This window comes from Mirounga leonina, unplaced genomic scaffold, assembly GCF_011800145.1.
Source record: "Mirounga leonina isolate KUSES-001 unplaced genomic scaffold, KU_Mleo_1.0 Mir_168, whole genome shotgun sequence".
NCBI classification, from domain to species: Eukaryota; Metazoa; Chordata; class Mammalia; order Carnivora; family Phocidae; genus Mirounga; species Mirounga leonina.
In genome coordinates, this window is record NW_023270426.1 from 75,549,288 (window position 1) to 75,556,370 (window position 7,083).

At 40.2% G+C, this 7,083-nt stretch overlaps 1 pseudogene; it reads right to left on the minus strand.

The window, feature by feature from the left end:
- Positions 1–3,783: 3,783 nt before the first annotated feature.
- LOC118016512 lies at positions 3,784–5,890 on the minus strand (annotated as a pseudogene).
- Between the last annotated feature and the right edge of the window lie 1,193 nt (positions 5,891–7,083).

Genomic DNA, 7,083 nt, shown 5'->3' on the forward strand with positions numbered 1-7,083 from the left:
AGGTTACAGGGCATGAGTAGAAAAATTGCTCTAAAAATAATCCTCTGTCATTTTTCAATTTTTAAATAAAATTGGTTACTTGGCTCAGAAAGTGCTGCACAAGAGATAAATCATTTTTAAGAAACACTGAACTGCTACTAAATTTTTTTTCTTTATGTGGTAGACATTCTCACTTTAAAAATAAATATATACTTTACAAATTAAAGCATAGAAGGAGCATTTGTTCTACCAAAGTTGACAAGAAAACATGTTTAAAGGAGCATACCATCTGTTTCTCTGCCTTATGTTGACACGTCCCTGTTCCTTCGTATGTACCTACACGCCTCGATGTACATCATGTATTAATAACAGACAGTATGACAGATGCTCCCATTTTTGCTGCTTTGGGAAAAATGTAACAGATTGTATTTAGCTATTCCATGATTATATTGTCTCATGTTGAACAACCACTGTAGGCTTAAGCTGTTCTGTAAGTAGCCAAAGCTAACATCAGCCCATGTCTTTTTACCTTACCTGAGGGCTCTGGCTATGGAGCTGTACTTTAAAACCATGAAGGTTGTTTTAGTCCATTTGGGATGCTATAACAGGATACCTGAGAGTGGGTAGCTTGTAAACCACATACATGTATTTTTTACTGTTCTGGAGACAGGAAGTCCAAGATCAGGGCTCTGGCAGATTCCGTGTTTGCTGAGAGCCCATTTTCTGGTTCATAGACTGCCATTTTCTGTGTCCTCACAGGGTAGAAGGGGAGAGAGAGCTCTGTGGGGTCTTTCTCATAATGATACGAATCCCATTCATCAGGGCCCCAACCTCATGACCTCAGCACTTCCCAAAGGCTCCATCTACAAATACCAACCCATCAGGGATTAGGTTTCATCATAAATTTTGTGGGGACACACCATTCAGTCTATAGAAAATGTATAGCAGCCTTGTCTGGCCTCCTCAGACATCTTTGTTCTCTCTTCTGTAAAAGGCCTTAACAGGAATTTGGGGTTTTAAAATTTTTACAAATTTTGATTAATGGCCATGTATCCAGAAATACTTCATTCTTAATTTAAAAATATTGTGTATATGCACACATGTGCATGCTCTCACACATGCACACACACCAGGATGAGGTTGCATTTTTCCTTAAAGACATTTGGCTAAAGTCCACAGGACCATCCTGGTATCTGGGGTAAAATCCAGTTTAGGTTTGCTTTCAATCAATCTACACATTTGTTTCAGTAATGCCACTCAGTTCTACTCACACACATCTTTGTCTTTTCACAGTAGATCTTTGGGGTGTTGCTACTTAGTTAAAAAGCAATGACTAATAAGCTTTGCTGTTTTAATACAGTTACCAGATAGAAGCTCAGTATGTGTCTGTTGCTGAGAATTTATAGACCTGGTTTGACAACTCTGCCCCTCCACAATGTGTAGGTATTTTATAATGTGTTACTGGATTCTGGCTTCTTTTGCAGCATAAATGCATTGATTAGGTTACATTAAGGGTTCTGTTTACATGCAATCATAGTTTTATTTTCCTTTTAGTATAAACACCTCTGATGAACATGATGTATCATTCATTTAAGTGTGACATTTCCCTGCTTCCCTTCCACCTTGTCTGACCTTTTACATATCCACTGAATACTGTTCCACTGCGGGATATGAACTGACCTTCCCATGGCATGATGAATCTAATCAAAGGTGTGTCTTCAGAGAACATGGAAATATTGATGCTGATGTTCAAGGAGAAACAGGGTGGTTCAGGAAGCTGGAGGGAAGAAGGAATTAGGGAGCATAGGCCATTATGAGGTGTGTGTGTTACTAGGAATATGACCTGAGTAACTTATCTTACAGTCCCAATCCAACAAACATAGCCTCCAGGGAACCATATTTTAAACCCTCTTTACCCTTCTGGGTGATGCTCAGAAGAGTCCAGAAACTGCCATATGAAGAACAACGAAACTGCTGAGGAGCTCCCTCTCTTCCCTCCCTCTAGCCACACAGACACACACACACACACACACACACACACAAATGGCTAACAGAAAAGGAGGGAGAAAACTGGTCCTGGGTTGTTCCTGGGAACAAGTTAGTATCAAAGTGGGGAAGTGCAAAAGGACCACGTTTAGCATTATAATAATTGCATGTGATATGTACATGGACTTGCCCACTAATGGAATGAATGGGCTCGGGAACTCCAGGGCACCAATGCTTCCACAGGAACCACTAATGTGCTTCTCTATTGGAGGATAAAATCGGCTGAGATCAGTGGTTCTTGGAGCCAGCTTTACTTCAGAATCATCTGGAGAATTTCTTTCAACTGAAGATTCCTGGGCCCTACTTCAGATTTGCTAACCTGAATATCCAAGGGAAGGCCCTAAATACATGTCCTGTCATAAGCTCCACAGGGGGCTCGGATGTGCACCAGCAGTGGGTAGCACTTGGAACACAGAACTCTCAGATGCCATGTCACATTGAACTTCTACCCATGTATCCACAATAACTGCAACAGCAGTAACAGTCATAAAAATAATAACCTGTGTGATCAGGTATCTGTCCCTCTTTCCACATCCAACCTTTGCTTTCCTCCGTCTCGGATTCACTTTCAGCCAGGATCTCTCCAAGGGATGATAAACTGGCAACTAACACATGGTTCCTCCAAGTAATACTCATTTGCCAAAATCTTATATTTCCCATAATATGAATAGAGACATGAAACTAAGCAGGAAGGAATTATTACAGAATTAGGTGTTAATAACCTGAGAACAGTACAAGACAAATTAAGTTTGGTTTAGACACAAAGACAAGCACCGTGTCACTACAAGGCATCACACCCCTGGAATATGCTACTGTGGGTACATGCAAACATTTCTTTCTAGGAATCTCTGGAAACCATGTGGGGTCCTACAGACCCAAGAGGACTGAGTCTCATCTACAGGTCAGAGACTCCTACCACCCTAAATTTTGTATTAACTTTCTACCCCCCAATGCACCTGCAACTCCAGCAGCTTTCTTAGGTCTAGCTTCAGTGTGTCTCTGGGATAGGGCACGTCTGTACCTGGTGGCAGGGGTTGTAATAGTGGTGTGGCCCAAGGCCTGGCTTCAATTTTCATGGTTTTCTTTGAAACCAGGGCACAGGAAGATGATTGGACTTTTGTAGTTGTTTTGTTCATTCTTTTATTACTCTTAACTGCCTTCTCTAGAATGAGAGAGTTAAATTTGTTTGAGTGGTTCAAGGATGTATATCCAATACCCGTAACTTTTGTTGAATGAATAAATCAGAAAAATAATTGGTTTGAAAACTGGAAACAGAAGGGAGATTTATGGCCAATTGTAGATGCTGCTTACTTTCTCTGCAGAGACTTTGCATGCACTTGGTCCACCTGACCAAACACAAGGTCTCTCTCTTCCCTTTTGGGGAGAGAGACTCTGGGAGGTGATTCCCAGAATGATGAATACCAAAGAGAGTTTGTGGTCTTCAAGCAGTGCTTGCCTTGGGAAGAGGTCATTTGGTTGAGGTCATTAACTTCAACAAACTAAGTCACAGACCACTGAATACCATCCTGCCAGGAAGCTGGGAAGGTGTGAGTGGCATGTAAAGTGTGAAGGGCTGTTCACTACACAGAATATCTAGATGTTCCTTGGGAGTGTCCAAGAAACTCCATGTTGTGAAATCAGGGAACTGAAGATAGATGTTTAGTGGTGTCAGTGGAACCAGGTCAACCAATCAGAAGCCTTTCAATCTCCTCCTCCTCCTCCCCTCCTCCTCCTCCTTCTTCTTCAGAAAAAGAAAAAAAAAAACAGGTTTATTTTTCTAGAAATATATATTTAAAAATTCCTCACAAAAGATGCTATTCTCTCATTTCCCCATCTTTTTCCTCTTCTTCAACATCCCTGATACAAAGGACATTATTATACCTTATTAAAACTTCACCCAAATGTCCAGACAATGCTTCATCTATGTATTCTTCTGTGTTTGCAAGCTGCATGTTCATATAGCCATCTATAGATACCAGGTAGGTAGCCTTTGTACTTCATTCCTCACTTGAGTTTCACCATACTGGCTTTCCTGTGAATCCCCTGAGGAAAGGTTTGGGATTGAGGAGCAAACTCATCTCAACTACCAGCAGCTGTTGTGGGCCACTCACCACCAGCCCAGCTGTCATCTGTCCCTCGTGACTGGAGTAGCTACAGCTGGGCATAAATCCTCCTTTTACTTTCTCATTTATCTGTATTATTTTTATCTGTAAAATTTTCTTCTTTGGACATGTTAATGTTGCAAATGAAAAATATTTTACTGCTTTTTCCTATAAAAATTCCAATTTGTTGAACCTGCCTTGCCATTTCTAAGATTGTATTTGACAGAGAATGCCCTGTGTTCATGAGAATCAGTTGCAGGAGTGATCTAGGTGGTGGCCTGAGAGCCAGGAGCGGTAGTCTGGAGACACCATTCCACAGGTAACCTGTCCTCCCTGGGAGCTGCCAAGTGGTCTTCACTGCACCAGCACAAATTATTTTTGGATCCAACATTCTATAATTCTCACTTAAACAAGAGACAATGGAATGAACATCTTGAAAATTTTTAGAGAATTTCTTTTGCCATCTACCATCTAACATGACAGACCAAATCTTCTGAAGAGTTTTCAACACCCACAGCCTGGCAACTAAGAGTAGGAAAAACAACTCATGCACCATATACACTTTCAAAAGTATTTTTAGTTTCTTCCATGAAGTGACATTTTATTTTACTCTTCTTAAAAACATTTAACTGTCAGCAATGGCTCATGTCTGCTAAGTTCTGTAATTCCTATGAATAACTTGTTTAGTTCTTCGAGACCATGGACAGCTTCATCCTAATTTGTTTGCCCAAGTTATAGCAGGCTCAGAGCAATTTGGTGTGGTTGTGAAACAATGGAAGTTTACCAACGGGAGTGGTGGAATCTGCTCTTCTAAAACAAACAGAGTCCAAGTCCTAATCTAGAATAGGATACACTTAGATCTATCCAAGTTCATATATATGAGATATATTAGTGTCCTTTGGGTGGGCGGATGGCAGATCCAAAGTGGGTAATTTGAGGGTAGTTTTAAAAGTGTATTACTTATAATGGTGTGGGTAGGGTTTGGGGAATTAGTAGGAAAATTCCCAGGGCTAGCAACAGCAGAGAGTCACTACTCCTAGGCCTTAGATAGATGGAACAGTTATAGAAACTCAGAAAGAGCAGTTATATAAAGAGAACTTCCTAGTCCAGACCTCACTTTCTTGCCCACCTTCCAGTCTCCTGCCACTGCCTCTCATTGGCCAAATCTTTCAGAAGTCAGATAACAAGAGGCATGTTGATATGGCCTCCTGGGGCAGGATGGAGAAGGGTGGACAATGGATTCCAGGGCGAATAGAAGATATGCAGTAGATGGAAATTGAAGAAGGCTAGGGTAATCAAATGAATGCTCTTATTCATCTCTTTGTTCATTCTTTCATTCATTAAACATACATTAGTTAAGCACCTTCTGTACTTTAAAATTCCAAAGTTTGGAAAACACAGGTGAAGGATAATAAGTTGTCTCTTCTCTCAAGGAGCTTTTATTTTTTATTGAATGTGCAAACAAGGCATAGCCATGTGGAATGTCGTAAAACTAGAGTAAACTTGTTTTTAAACTCACTGAGAGTAATAGTATGGCAGAGAGTATCAGAAGTGGGGCAGGCAGTGTGGGTGCTAAGGGAAGGTGGGCTCAGGGGAAATATAAGAGGATTTTTAACAGGGCTTTGTGGGACTCAAGGGAGAGTCTTGAAGCCTTTAGTCTCCACCTCAGTACCTCTATGGAGTAATGGACTGGCCTAGTGATATCTCAATGAATTCTAGGACTATATAAAAACTAAATATATGTACCATTTTTTTTAATTGAGTACTTATAATGCATCAGTTATTTCACATGTAATATCTCACGGAAGCCTTATAATGAGATTGCTGAAATGAGTGTTATTTTTCATATTTTACTTATGAGAATAAATGAAATTCCAAGAGGTGGAGTGACTTATCTAATGTCAGACACCTGGTGTTAGAGAGACTGGGATTCAAAGCCAGGCATTTCTGGCATAAAATTCTAAGCTACTAACCTCTTTAAATAATGACAATAAAGGACTCAGCAGTGGTGCCGGCCTTGGATATAAACATTGTCCTCGTAACACCCCTGTGTTTTCTCAGATAACTGGTAGTTAGAACTTTCTATTTTAAGAAGCTGCTTGACTTATAATAGGTTATGTTTTCACAAGTGCTGCCTGCACTTAGGTATAGTATTGGCCTCTGAGGAAGTCTGAACAGAAGTGCTATTACTGTATCTTTCCTATGGAAAACCGTCTAATGACTTCTCATTATGCTTGGAATTAATTCTTTGAACTATATGGGCAAATGATCTGGTTTCTCCTACCTCTGATTTGATCTCTTACTATCCACCACTTACTCTGCTCCAGCCACACTGGCTTTCTTTCTTATCTTTGGATAAGCTTTGTTCTTCTCACCATAAGTTATTTTCCCTAGGTGTTCTCTCTGTCTAGAATCCTCTCCCCACAAATCTTCACAAACTGGCTCCTTTAGTTATTCAGTCTCAACAGAAATGTCAGATTCCTTTTATGACCATTTCCCATAACGCCCTCCTACTCAATCTGTAGAACATCATCTTGTTTAATAATCACTGTAACACTCATCTTGTTGGTCTATTTATTCTCTGTCCACAGAAGGCTTGGAAACTTTCAGTGCCTTATGCAATGTTAGATAACCCCATGTCTTGGATAGTGTCTGGATCCTTAAGTCTTTGCAAATGAATGAATAAACTCATGGAGATGAACCCTCATTCAGAAAGAAAAGTAGTAACAGTATGGTATATTTATTCATTATTTAATATCACCTACCTCTCAGGTATTATTTCTACTTATATTTCAAGATGAGAAAAGTGACATTTAGAGATGCTCAAGGTCACGCAAGCAACGGAGCAGGACTACACACACCTTTTGACTCCAGCTCTACTGAGCTTTCAAAGCTACTACATATGAGTTACACCCCCAAGTACAGTCTTAAATGAGGTCAACACTGATTTTTCTCT